The following is a 15,275-nucleotide window of genomic DNA, read 5'->3' as shown; positions in this document are numbered from 1 at the left end:
ATGTTTGTTTGCCCGTTTTTCTTTACTTTAAATTGGAATTTCTATACGGGGATGATATTTCTTGATTTGCAGGAGTGTATATGAAGATTTAAGATTAAATTACTATGCAAGGTCAATTACGGGGATAAATTACATTCTCAACTATCAATATTGTGATTCTTAAATTTCACTTTTCGATATAAAAATCATGGAACTCAGGCTTAATACATCAAGTGTTTTGATAGCCCCTTCAACTTGTATAATATGTTCAGTTAGCTCCCTGAAATTGTGAAAATGTGATCAATTGATCACTCGGTTGCAAAAAAGTAAGTTAAATGTGGAAGATGTATTAGACCTTTCTTAAAAAAGGTAAAACGATCAAGATTGGGGTATGTGGTTCTAATATTAAGTTACTAATAACTTCCTTTTTAATCTATTTTTGAATTACGTAATAATATTTTAAGATGCGTGATATACATCTTCCGCATTTAATTTATGTTTTTGCAACCGAGTGGTCAACTGATTACATTTTACGCAAGTTTAGGGAGCTAATTGAACATTTTATGCAAGTTGAACAAGATCAGGAGGCAAATGATGTGTTACGCCAAAAATTAATGATATGAATATTTCAGTGGTTGCATCTCATTCTCAATATTCAGGACTTCAAATTTAGATTTTAAGGTCTTGTTTGTTTGTTTGATAAAATTTTTCTAATGATTGGATAACTTTAATTTTGATTGTATGGATCTAATTGATGATAATGATTTTTTCGACACTTCTTTCATTTTCAATCACGATGGGAATTTTTTAAAGCATAAACAAGCATTGACAAATATTTTATTTTCTAATATTTTTCAAAACACTATTTTTCTGCAAACGAATGAAGCCTAAATTTTCCAACTTTCCTCTTGAAAGAATTATAGTTCTTAAGATCCTTAGTGTCATTACGATCGTTATAGTTTTCATGTATGGTGTGTATTACACGTCATTTAAATTTTCATCGAAATAATATAGCGTTTTGATTGACTTTCTTATTCCAGCAAATATTTTGATATTTGTCCATTAATATACGCCTCTCAATGTATGGAAAGAATGATTCAATAGATTGCTTCTTGATATTGGAGGAGAAAATGTATTTGAAAGAAATATCCATTTAGTGACATTTTACAAAGAATTGGTGCACTTAAGAACCATTACGTTCAGATTATCAAAAAAAAAAAAAGAAAAGAAAAGAAAAGAAAAGAACCATTACGTTCAAGGTTAGAATTGGTGAGGATATAGAGATGATAATCTGTGGAAAAACATGTCACTAGAATAGAAAGAAAATATATAGGAGCTAAAAAAGATATTCTTGTGATTGAATCACCGGGAATAGGATTATGTTTGGACAAACAATGAGGTAAAAATGATAACTATTATGTCTTCATATTTATCTTTTGTATCAAGTAGCTACAAGTTAGTAATGGGTCAATTTAAAAAAAAAAACTAATGTGGTTTGATTTTTTTTTTTTTTAATAGATAGGTAACTATGATATTTTTGAGAGCAAAAATAAAACTTACTTTCGTTTCGTCTGGCCAATTGCGAAAGGTCTTCAATGCCGTCTAAGGCGATGACGTAGAAAAGGGCACTTTCGTCTTTTTCAAACTATAAAAACTCTAGGAAAAGACGTTTCCTTTTAAACCACAACTTTTCGTTTTTCCTTTAGTTATTCTTCTCCTTCCTTTGCAGACTGAACTCCACCCAATTTTGCATCCTAAAAGCTAATTTCATGTGTGGATGCATGGTCTTGTTCTTCAAATCATTAAAGTGAAGGGATACAGAAGAAGCTCGAGAAGGTAGCAATTATTGTTTAAAATCTCTGGAATCAATTTTATTTGGCTAGAGTTAGCGTGTCATACAAGGTAAGAAAAACTTCATCATTCTCGTTTCACTCGCTTGAGTTAGGTTAGAGTTTTTTCGTTGATGACTGTTCATGGAGTTTATTTCGCTTGAAATATGCTACTTCATCCGTTCCACAATACTTATCTTTCTAGAAAACAGTTTTTGTTCCACAATACATGACATTTTGCTTCAATCTATGCACATTAATTTACTTTTACCCAATATACCCCTATTTAAGTTGACTTGTTGTCTTGGGGAATAGATAAAGTTACTAGTGGATGCAATTAATAAAAGGGTACCAAAGTCTTTTACTTAAAATTAATTACATTTCTTAATTAGTATATACTAACCTTAAAAGACATGTACTGTGAGAGAGTATTATTTTTCTACATTTGCTTAAATTGTGGTTAAGTGATGATACAAGTAAAGATAGTGATTACATAGGGCTTTTGCATGGTCTTAGAGATGATTATGAAGATGAGGATGATAGTGATTATTGTTGTAAGGTCATAAACAATCTAGTGAAGTTGAATAATTTGAGTGTGAGGGGATGTCATTGTTTGATGAGTTTTTTTTTTTTTTATTGAAATGAGTGAAGATATAGGGATCGCGTTTGAATCTGTATATCATATTGAACCACGTAATGAAACCCAAACTGAGCTAGGCAATGCATCCAAAGTGCTCCTCAAACCGAGCTACTTAATGCACCACAAACTAAGCCAGTGAATGCACTGTTTCATACCATTTACAAGTTTTTCGTGAAAATCCTTAACACTACCACTTTGCAACCTAATCACAATAACCATTAACAAACATATTAATATAACTCCTACACATGATTTTGAGATAAACTTTTTCTTCTTGTAATCCTCCATATTTAATTTCAGATATGCAACCTCTTCATTCTTTCTCATATTCAGAACATATAGCTCCTTATTATGTTCTACCAAACTGTTCACTCCAAATAGCAATTAAATCTCATGAGTACGAAATTCTGCGATTTCTTCCTCACAATCATTGATTTTCTGGCTCATCTTCTCCATAAATTCTCTTCTTCTATCCCATGTCGGTGGGTCAATCCATTCGAAATATTCACACGCATTTTCTCTAGGATATCTACAACAGTCAACATGCCTCTTTTACATGTTAACTCATGTTATTATTTTCCTTGCTCTAAGACAGTAACAGTGAGCTCCATAACATTGAACACTCGATGTGTTCGAATTGGTAGAATGAGAAGTATGAGAAATGAAAATCATCCCACAATCAAAAGACGTGTTGTTTGGATTACTGAATTGAATTTGAGTCCTTTCAAGAAACGAAATCTACCAGAAAAAGTGTGAGGTGACTGATTTGTAAAACTCATGAGTTATGATTGATGAATTTGGGGGAAATCGATTTTAGGGTTCAAGAATTTGGGGGGAAATCAATTTTAGATTTGGAAATTTGGGGAAGAAATAAAGAGTTGACCGGATTTAGAGTTTTTATAGTCCATTTAAAAAAAAGACGAAAGTCCCTTTTGACACGTTATCGCCTTATAGACGGTGTTTAAGGCCTTTCCACGTTATGTCAGACGGAATCCTATTTTTTCTCCGAACCCCATATTGAAAAAAAATCATTCCAAATGGTCTTTTTTTTAATTAACCATTAAATAATTTGATCAACATTTTATATAATAATTTGATATAACGTAATCACGTATGTGTTATTTTATTCGAATGGTTAAGACAAAAAATTAATATGTTGTTAGTAAATTGTAGATTTTCAATAGCAAAAATATATTATTAAGTGTATATTATAAGTAGAACAACAACAACAAAGCCTTAGTCTCGAAATGATTTGGGGTCGGCTAATATGAACCATCATATAAAACCGTGAAATCAAGTCATGTCAGTGATACAAATTCGCTCCCTCCACTCTGTCCTATCCACTACCATATTTTCCTCAATTCCCAGTAAACTCATATCACTCTCGATCACCCTCCTCCAAGTTTGCTTAGGTCTTTCCCTACCCTTCACCACTACATCCCTTTGCCACTCTTCGGTTTTCCTAACCGGCGCATCAAGCGCTCTACGTCTCACATGGCCAAACCACCTTAGTCAGTTTTCTCTCATTTTATTCTCAATAGATGTGACCCCTACTTTTGTCCTAATTATTTCATTACTCACCCGATCCTTTCTCGTATGACCACACATCCATCTCAACATACGCATCTCCACCGCCGACATCTTATGGATGTGACAGTGTTTCACTGCCCAACACTCCGTACCATATAACAATGTTGGTCTGATTACCGTGCGGTATAATTTTTCCTTAAATCTATTAGGCATGCCGAGGTCACAAAGGAAACCCGTAGCACTCTTCCACTTCGACCAACCAGATTTAATCCTATGAGCAACATCTCCATCTACTTCTCCATCCGTTTGGATAATAGATCCTAAATACCGGAAGCAATCCGAGGCCTGAACAACTCTCTCATCTAGGGTGATTGTCCCTGCCTCCCTACTCCTATGGCCGCTAAACTTACACTCCAAATATTCTGTCTTACTTCGGCTCAACTTAAAGCCTCTAGATTCTATAGTTTGTCTCCATAGTTCCAACTTCCTCTCCACTCCTTCTTTCGTCTCATCAACCAACACAATATCATCCGCTTCTTTCGTCTCATCAACCAACACAATATCATCCGCAAACAACATGCACCATGGTATACCATTTTGAAGTGAACTTGTTAGTTCATCCATAATATTATAAGTAATAAATTATTTTATTTTTAATTTTGATATCATTTAGTATGTTAATGAAATATTTTTAGTTGAATTTTAAAAAAATATGTAATTTGGCATACTTTTTAAATACTAATAATAATAATTAATTAAATTATTAATTTTTATAATTATAAAAAAAATAATTAACTAGTAAGTATTTTTAATATTATAAAGTGTATTATTTAGTTATTATATTAATTTTAGGTATAATTTGTTAAATAATAATCATAATGTTATTATTTTTGGAGTTAAAAGTGAGGGGTAAATTACACCTATGGCCATTGAATTTCAATTCTTAACAGTATGGTCACTGAACTTTACACTTTTTACCACCGATGACCACTCAACTTTAACTAACTTCTCAAAATGACCGTTAACAACCTCAAAATGAAAATATTCAAGAATTAAAGTTGTTCAGAACAAAATTTACCATGAAGGTGTATTTTTATTTTCCAAAATCACATTTTTTGGAGCTTTCTCTCTCTAAAATTCATTTTCTCTCCTAACCAAACAACACATAAATGACCTAAAAACGAATATTTTCAAGACTTAAAGTTCCTTAGAATATCATTAACTCTTAGAATATTTTATTTTGAGAATGTCAACGGTCGTTTTGAGGCGTTGAGTGACCACTAGTGTTAAAAAGTGTAAAGTTCAGTAACCACAATGTTAAAATGGATAAAATTTAGTGGTATGGATGTAATTTACCCAAAAAGTGAGTTGTGTATTGTACAAGAATTACTGTAATAATTGTATACTTAAGATGAAAAATAGAAAATGGAGTTAAGAAAAAAATGGAGTTATGAGTTGGAAATAGCCTAAGTAACTATATATCTTAATCATGGTTGAAATTATTAAGCCAAAAGCATCTTGGATTCTCATCATTTTAATTTTGATGGATTAAAGGGGTGGTTTGGTTTACCCGTTGTTTACTGTTATGGTTTGCGGTTAGAAAAATAGGGATTTTTGAAAAAAAGTTATTTTTTATGTATAAAACAGCAACAACAAATCCCTAACCAAACAAAAAAAACTTTTTTTAATATGAAAAGACAAATAAGAGGAGAAAATAAAGTAAACAAGTACTCCTAAGTCTTTGATCTTTCATTTCAACATATTAGATCACTATTTTTTTCATTTGGTGATATTAAGCCATTGATAACAGAAATTTTTTAGCTTTGAACATAAAACTTGATTAACATAGTGTTATATAATTCCACATTCAAAATTTGCAATTTTAAACACTCCTAAGTCTTTGATCTTTCATTTCAACATATCAGATCACTATTTTTTTTCATTTGGTGATATTAAGCCATTAATAACCGAAAAAAATAGCTTTGAACATAAAACTTGATTAACATAGTGTTATATAATTCCACATTCAAAATTTGCAATTTTAAACGGTTGAAAATATATTTTTTATACATGTGATATGACTGTATAAAATTGTAAACACTTATTTTAAACCGTACATCATACAACTTTAGATACAAATAAAATTAATAACTTTTTACCAATTGAATTAGATATTTACCTTTAACTAATTTAATAACAAAAAAACTTAATAACAAAAAAACTCAATAATACGAACTAAAAATAAATATCATGAGAAATATGATTGTATTTAAATAGAAGACAAGGGATTCAAGCCACCAAACATATGAACTTGAAGTGTTCATATATATATATAAGAGAATTTAAATAAAAGGAAGAAAGAAAAAGTTATAACAATCACAAACATTATATAACTCAAACATAAAAAAAGAAGAAAAAGAAACAGAAATATATAAGAGATTAGAGTGGATTTTTCATCTCTCTTTTTCTTGAATTTATTTGTACTTTGTCTTTGAGGTATTCTAGCAATTAGGAGGATGAGGGAGCTTGCACTTGGCTGGAAGTTGCAAGGCAAGATTAGGGTCAATTCCAAGAGAAGGAAGCAAAGTTGAATTCTTGTAAGAGCAGAGGCACCGGAGATCTGCTCCGGCCAAGGCTGAGCAACACCCGCTGGTCGGCGGAGATGGGTTTGGTGGAGTAATTGCTGGCCTACATGCCATTAGCCCTGAAATTGGCACATTGCATATGGTTTGAGCATGGCTTCTTCCTATCAGCAGCATCACACATACAACAACATAAACAAAAAACACACTCTTCTTCATTCCCATTTTGTTTTCCCTAGTTTCGAGGTGAGGGTTGGATGTATATATAGATGAACAAGTAAGTTGATAAGGATATGATAGAAACTTCAATACGTCTCCTTTTAGGGTAAATTACACTTATCACCCTTTAATTTAAGTCTTATTTAATACATCTCGAGCCTCTGAACTTGATCTAAGAAACCGACTGACCTGCTAAATATTGAAGATGTCTCGTTAACCTATTGGACTTATTTAGAATGATCTATTGATCCTTCGAAATTACTTAAAGTGATGTATTGACTTCCTGAACTTACTTAAGATGACTCATTGAACTAGCTTAAAAGCATCTCCAAGAGACTCTTAGAAGCACTCTTCAAAAATAATATAAACAATTGAGTCTTAGTGATTTAAGGAGTGACTAATACATGTCATCTCCAACAATACTCATTCTCACTCCTTATTTACTATTAAAATTAATATGTATTGTTATATTTACCGATAGTGAGAGGTGAGGGACTGCCTAAGAATAAATTAATAAAAAATAAAATAAGTAAGAGACTAGAGGAAATGAAGACTATTAATGATTTGAGGAGTGACTAAGAGTCCATTGGAGTTGGTTTTTAACCCAAACTCCTCAAATTTTAACTTAAAACCCCAATAAAGGAGTCTTTTGGAGATGCGCTGAAATGATCTATTGGCCCTAGGGATGTACATAAGCCGAGCCGCTCATGAGCAGCTCGTTATTCGGCTCGATAGAAGCTCGACCGTGTTCGGCTTGAGCATGGTGAAACTACGCTCGAAAGTTCGCAACTAGACTCAGTTATAGGTTCATGAACAAACTCATGAACAAGTTCAATTATAATGTCCATGAACACGATCGTAATCAAGCTTGATTCGATTTTTTTATGATAATAGTATTTTTATAAAGGGAAAAATATAAAAAACAATATAATTTTGTGTAAACTTTAGTCAAAATTGCCGACGTAACGTGTTGACTTGACAACTTTTGACTTTTAAGGAGGTCAATTTGCCAACGTGGCGCATTGGCTTCGCGTTGACCGATTACAATTACCGGTTGTATACTTCAGTGGAGGTTAACAAAAGGATGTACACTTTTGTGTGCAAAATTGAAGGTTGTACACCAAAGTGTGAAATATGACAAAGATTGTACACCACGTATATAATCTACCCAATAAAATTACAATTAATAATTGCAAACACGATTTGAACTTCCTATATTTTGCATGTATTTTGTAAAGACATTACATGAGCCAATCATGATATGTTAGCAGACTTTTTGGATGATAATTGTTAACCTCTAATCAAAAAACGATATAAAATATTTAGGAGTATTACTATATCCTACTATATTTTTAAATTTCGTCATTAATATAGGTATAGTAAAATTACATGTGACGTTGAATAATTTAATACTAATTCGATAATTGATATGGCACGAATACAACACTAACCCAATACTTGACACTCTTACAACAATCCATATTTCTTTCATTCATTACCCGATAGGAAGATTTTAAAATTATTTTGAATTAAACTTCGAGGGCTAGTCAGGGCTCCAGTCCCGACTAGAGCGACTAGAGCCCCTTATAGTTTCGCCCCTAGACACATCTATTAGTATAAAAAATCTATGTGGATTATTTTTTTTTGATAAATTATAGTATATATTACTATATGTTACTTTTTAAATTAAATTAATTAGAAAATAAGAATAGATTATAATTAAAGTGATACAAAATTCAAGTTTAGTGTTTGGCCATCTAACTTACCTAACCAGCTTTTAATCATCCTAATCAATTGAAAAGTAAATTATGTTACCTTTGAATTCTAGTTTTAATACGGATTCAATTCAATTTGATGTTGATATCATTAGTGCAGAGTTAAATTAATCATGTGATAAAATGAAATATTGAAGTATTAGTGTGATTTTTTTTTTTTTTTAAATTCATTGATGACCATCTATTCAATTCAATATTCTTTAATCTAATGGTATTATTTTCCATTAGTGAAGCTTGATTTCATAGATTCAATTCCCATAATCTTTGAAAACAATTTCCTTTTCTACTACTTAATATAGAAGAATAAAATAAAAATAAATGAAGGGATGGAGAATAAAAATAAATAAAAACAATATCCCTTTCTACAATTTCCCTTTCTAAGCGTACAAAATGTTACAATTTTACTCCTAATGTTTTTATGGAAGATCAATTTTACGTAATAGAAAATTAGAACACACTCACACTAGTTTACTATCACCCATTATTTAACTATCACATTAAATATTCCAAATACTAATTATATCTAAATTATTTATTGTATTACTAACACAGTACAAATAACCTGCCAAAATACTAATATTTAAGTCCTCGATATACAAGTTAATCATAACAAAAACTGCTTAAAATGTTTACTATATTATTAATACAGTTATACCTAGAAAAATACATGATAATGCTTCAATTTATCGAAAAATTTATTTAAAATGTTAGATGTGTGAATTAAATAATGGTAGAATGATTCTGTTCAAATTTTCAGTTAAATATGGATAAAATTATTTTCATATATTAAGAGTAAATTTGAACTTTTTCGAAAGTGATAAAGGCAAATCTGGACCTCAGTATTTTTCACATGGATCCTGATGACCACGTGAATTTGGTCATTCATCGTTAGATGTAGGCTGATTAAAATAATAAAGTTGAAGATTCAAAAGCATCCTAAGGCTTAGATTTAATCAGTCTCCATCTAACGGTGAATGACCAAATTCACTGTGGCCATTAGGGTCTATGTGAACACTACTGATCTAGACTTTATCCCTTTAACATTTATTTAATTGTCATGTCACTTTTCAAACAAATTTATCGATTAACTGAATCAGTTTCGTACATGTTGGCAAGTTGTTTGTACCCGCATTAATAACACAACGGACATTTTAGATACTTCGATAATTTTTTTTTTGTTTGTGATTAACTTATATATATCAAATTTAGTTGTTAAAATTTTATAAATTTTTAATCACATATTTTGCTTTTGTTTATTTATTTATTTAATATAAATATTTATTTTGGGTAAAGGAATTCCCCGAAACCGTATGGGTAGATGGAGATAAAAAAATCTCTGAAATATTTAATGAGGATTCTCCGAAACCATCTCTGTAAATATTGAAAACGGAATGGAAATGTATCACCGTGCCCGTCCCGTCCCGTTGCCACCCTTCTTATCCTTATTAAACAATGGGCGAAGTATAAAATAATAGATGGGGCTGCTCCGTGAAAGTTGATTGGCAGGTTTTGGTGAAACTGTGCCCTCACGGGCTCATTAAAGGCTTGGTTTTTTCTCACACAAATGGACCCCACACAACCCTACACCTTCTATTTCCTTACAAAAATTTAAATTATTATTGCTGTATATTCTGTTTTTTTTATAAAGAAGTTGTGGATTGAATTTATGACCTGTCATCTCCATTTATGGAGACGTATCAATGCAACTATATTAAATTTGTTGTAAATTGAGATTGATTGGAATACTGGGTTAAAATAAATATATATTTTAAATTATAACAACATTTAAAAAAAATATTATCGATATATAATCATCTAAAATTACATTGTAGTGATATAAAATAAATTTAAACATTAATTTAATTTATAAACGGTAAAATTAGTAAAAAAAGGTAAAATATTCACCGTATGATTTATAAATTCAATTTTTTTTAGATGTGGTTTATAAATATATAAGTGTAATTAAAAAAACATATCATTTTTAATTGTATATCTCTTCACAATTTAATTGATATAATTTAAAATACTGTATTTTATTAATAGAAGGGTAATTAATTTATTAGTCCCTATATTTTGATAAAACACATTGTTTAGTCCCTGTATTTTTAAAAACACATGGTAAGGTCTCTAACCTTTTTCTCAGTGAACTGTTTAGTCCTTCCGTCTGTTTCTTAGATTTTTTTTATCGTTTATGACTTCGAAAATGACTAAATTACCCTTTACTATTTACCTTCAAACTTTAGAAGAGAAAATCTAATTTAGAAGAAGCTATTTGTATGGAGAACAAGAAAAAGAAAAGACCCAATGCTTACGAATTTGAACGATTAAGAAGAAAATCAAGAAGAAAAACACTCAAAGTTGATTTCAGATGTATTAGAGTTTAAAGGAAAAGAAAAGAAGAATGCAAATCCAAATTGACTAACAAAATCTTCATGAGAGTCTAACGTTAGGGACTAAACAGTTCACCGAGAAAAACGTTAGGGACTAAACAGTTAACTGAGAAAAAAGTTAGGGACCTTATAGTGTGTTTTTGAAAATACAGGGATTAAACAGTGTGTTTTGTCAAAATATAGGGACTAATAAATTAATTACCCTTAATAGAATATAATACTTACTTCTATTTATAAAATTTGAAACCACATAGATGTATTTATAGATATAACAAACCATATATATTTTTTTTGATTAATTTTTAGAAAACCTTTGTAGTTTCCTATGTTCGCAGATTGATACCTATGGTTTTTTTGGAGTAAAAATAATTCTTTTGTTAGCAAAATCGCGGAAAAAGGCATGACTCCGTTGCCTATGATGGCGTGTCCAGGGATAATTTAGTCTTTTAAAAAATTGCTTATATTTAAATCAAAATATCTCAAAGAACGATCAATTCATGTGTCTATCTTTTTTTTTTTTGAGTAAAAGCTAATTGTTGAAGAAGAGGTCCCACCACTAATTCTAACTAGGTTGGCACCAATAAGAAGAAACCCAAAAAATAGAACATGTGTTTGTCTCTGAATCTGATCATTCTCTCTAAAAAAACTCGAACCTTGAATTATTTTGTATCACTAAAAAACATCTAAATCTCTACCCGTGTTAATCCTTAAGCAACAAACAAAAGGGTTACAAGACAAACTTGGGAAGCTAGAATTTTGATTTAGAAATTGTAGAACCTGCTTCGATTTTGCTTTGTAAAGGGGAAAGGTCGTCAAATTTTTGAGGCTTCTGATTTGGGTTAACATGCCCTACAATGTACAAAAATCATATGTGTAAAAGTTCATCATTTTCATTTCTGTTGTTTGATTTAGGTTAGGGATTTTGTTTAATTACTATTCTTGCATGATTCTGTTGAGTTCTGTACGTTTGAGAGTATAAATTGAAGATTTTTTTTGTCAGTATCTTATTATTGCATGTTTGTGTAGAATGTTGTCTTGTTTGTTAAATTTGTTGAGATTTGAAATATGTGATTATTGTTTTATATATCATATTTTATTACCATTATGTTATATGTGTGTTGAAATTGGTTTGGTACATTTATATTTATATTTATTGTTTTCGTTTTTATGTTTCATGATGTGTATCAATAAGTATGACTAAGCGCGTCACATTATTGCTTCATTTTGGGAGAAGTGGTCGGGGGGATGTAACAATAGTGAATATAGATAAATATCTGCTCTCTTATTTTCAATTGTTAGGTCATTATAGAGATCTAGGGTATAAAGATGGATGTCAGATGTGGTATTATTTGAAGGGGGTTGACATTAGAGTTGTCTTATAAGGAAATAGAGGATGAAATGAACATAGGCTTTATGATAGAACATAACAAAGTACACGATGAATGTGAGATATACTTTGAGGCTCTTAAACCTTTAGTAATAGTGGATATAACTGCATGGGTTAGGCAAGAAGATGCATAAAGTAGTAGTTCAAATGATATTACAGTTGTAGAGGTGTTAAATGTGAATGAAAATTTAAGAGATGAAGATGTTGAAAATGACAATGTAGATAAAGATGTAAGTGATGAAGTAGGCCAGGATAGTGAAGTAGGTGATATCAATGAAGTGGATGAATATATGACATATTTGAGGAATTCGAGAGGGTTATGAAGAGGAGGACGATAATGATTATGTAGGTGATAAAAGGGATGAAGTAGATAGATGCCGAATTATTTGAATGTGAGGACTTATCCGTGTTTAATGAAACTAGTGATTATAAATTTGAAAATGAAGCACATAATGAACCACCAACTCAACAAAACATCTTTCTCATTTGGAAATTACCACAAACACCAAAACTACATGTTCATATTTATGCCTTCAAAGAAGCAAACTAAGTCTTACATCCATTTCATTATCCCTATCACTTAGAAACCTAAACAACTGAGAACTTATCAAGTAAGATAATTACAACTCCTCCAGCACATGACTTTGAGATAAGGGATCTTATCTTCTTTGTAATTCTCCATCATGCTTTTAAGATATGCAATTCCTTCACTTTTTCACACACTTAGGACCTCAAACTCTTTATTATGCTCTACCAACCTTTTCAATTGTGATTGCAAGGGGGTGTAAACGAGTTGGACCGATGTCGAACATAGGCAGGCTTGGCTTAGCTCGGTTTGGCCTGAGAATAAGAGAGATCAGGCTCGACTCAAGCTCAAAGCTCACCGGGTCTGAAATTTTTAAGCTCACCTCGAGCTCGTGGGAAGTTCGACTCGAGCTCGAAGCTCATTGAGCCTACAATTTTAGCTCGATTCGAGCTAGAAATCGGCCCGACTTGAGAAAAGCTTGTGAATGTATATGATTCGATATTTTATTATCTATTTTCAGCCTTCTAATAAAGGAAACACCAAAATTTAATCTTAAAACAAATTTAACATATAATTTATAACAAATTTAAATGAAGTTAAACAATTAAATGAATATAGTTTTTAACAAAGTCAAATACGACCATATAATTTTAAATTTACAACAAATTTAATATAAAATAAAGTGAAAGATAAATACCCCTCATAAAACATAACACAATATAATTTTAAGGAATTGGAAGAATGATTTCTGTTGGTTTGTCTTCTTCGTCATCACCCTGCAAATATGATATGACTATGTATATACTATCTATCTATATATAATATAAAATAGTAACAATGAAGTTGTGATGTCATTCTAACCAGATATGATTGTTAGAGATAAAAAAGAAATTTAAGAAAAAAAAGAACTAATATTGATATTTTTTATTCAATGATACAATTACAACTCTCCACTTTCTTTCTTTTTTTGCCCACACAAGCTTACAATCACACAACACAACTCTATATATATAGAAAATACATAATAAACAATACATGATAATTGGTCTACACATAGCAACACTAGCAACCCATACTTAATTATTTTGGCAAACTTTGACCAATTCTTTTCTTCCAATTTCAAAGCATTCATGTGGATGCATTGAAAGTTATTATTATTTTTTATTTTTTTTATAAATTAAAAATTTAAGTTTAATAATTTAAACATGCCCCCTTAAACTTAATTTTTCGTGACTCCCAATTGAGCTCTCAGTTTACTGAACACGTCGTGCTTTAGCGGCTTCGTGAAAATATCTGCAATTTGATCTTGAGTTTTCACGTACTTCAGCTTCACCTCCTTTTGCTCAATGCACTCCCGAATAAAATGATACTTCGTATCACTGTGCTTACTTCGATCATGAAACACTAGATTTTTCGCTAATGCCAGTGCAGATTTATTATCAATAAAAATCTCCGTTGGATCATTTTGACTCATCTGAAATTCTTTTAGCAATTTCCGGAGCCAAATTGCACGACAGCCGTATGAGGTTGCAGTAACATATTCAGCTTCACAGGTGGACAACGTCACAATCGTCTGCTTCTTCGAACTCCATGTAAATGCAGTATCACCCAGAAAAAATACAAAGCCAGTTGTACTTTTTCGGTCATCCTTGTCACCGACCCAATCACTATCACAATATCCAACTAATTTGAAATCGTTAGTTTTTTAATAAAGTAATCCCAAATTAGTTGTACCTTTCACGTAACAGAGAATTCTTTTTGCTGCATTCCAATGTGACACCGTTGGGGCTTCTATGTATCGACTTACTAAGTCGACTGCATAAAGAATATCCGGTCTCGTACACGTCAAATATCTGAGACTTCCGACCAAGCTTTGGAATAATGTCGGATTGACTCTGTCTCCACCTTCATCTTTCATCAACTTGATTCCACATTCGACCGGCGTGCTGACGGAATTACAATTTTCCATCTTGAACTTTTTTAAGATCTCCTTCGCAAAACCACTTTGAGAAATAAAAATTCCGCCGTCATTCTGCTTCACTTCAATGCCAAGATAATATGACATTAGACCAATGTCATTCATCTCAAACTCACGAGCCATTGTCTTCTTGAACTCCTCAAACATCTTAGGATTGTTCCCTGTAAAAATGAGATCATCCACATACAAACAAACAAGTAACATATCTCCATTTTTCACCTTTGCATACAGGGCATATTCATGTGGGCATTTGAAAAAACCATTTTTTTGAAAATATTTGTCAATACGACTGTTCCAGGCTCGTGGTGCTTGCTTGAGACCGTAAAGTGCCTTTTTCAATTTTAGCACTTTATTTTCTTGACCTTTTACAACATACCCAGGTGGTTGCTGGATATAAATTTCCTCTTCCAAATATCCGTTGAGAAATGCGGATTTTGTTG

Source organism: Euphorbia lathyris, chromosome 3 (assembly GCF_963576675.1).
Source record: "Euphorbia lathyris chromosome 3, ddEupLath1.1, whole genome shotgun sequence".
In the NCBI taxonomy this organism is placed as follows: Eukaryota; Viridiplantae; Streptophyta; class Magnoliopsida; order Malpighiales; family Euphorbiaceae; genus Euphorbia; species Euphorbia lathyris.
Note: the sequence above shows the minus strand (reverse complement) of the source record.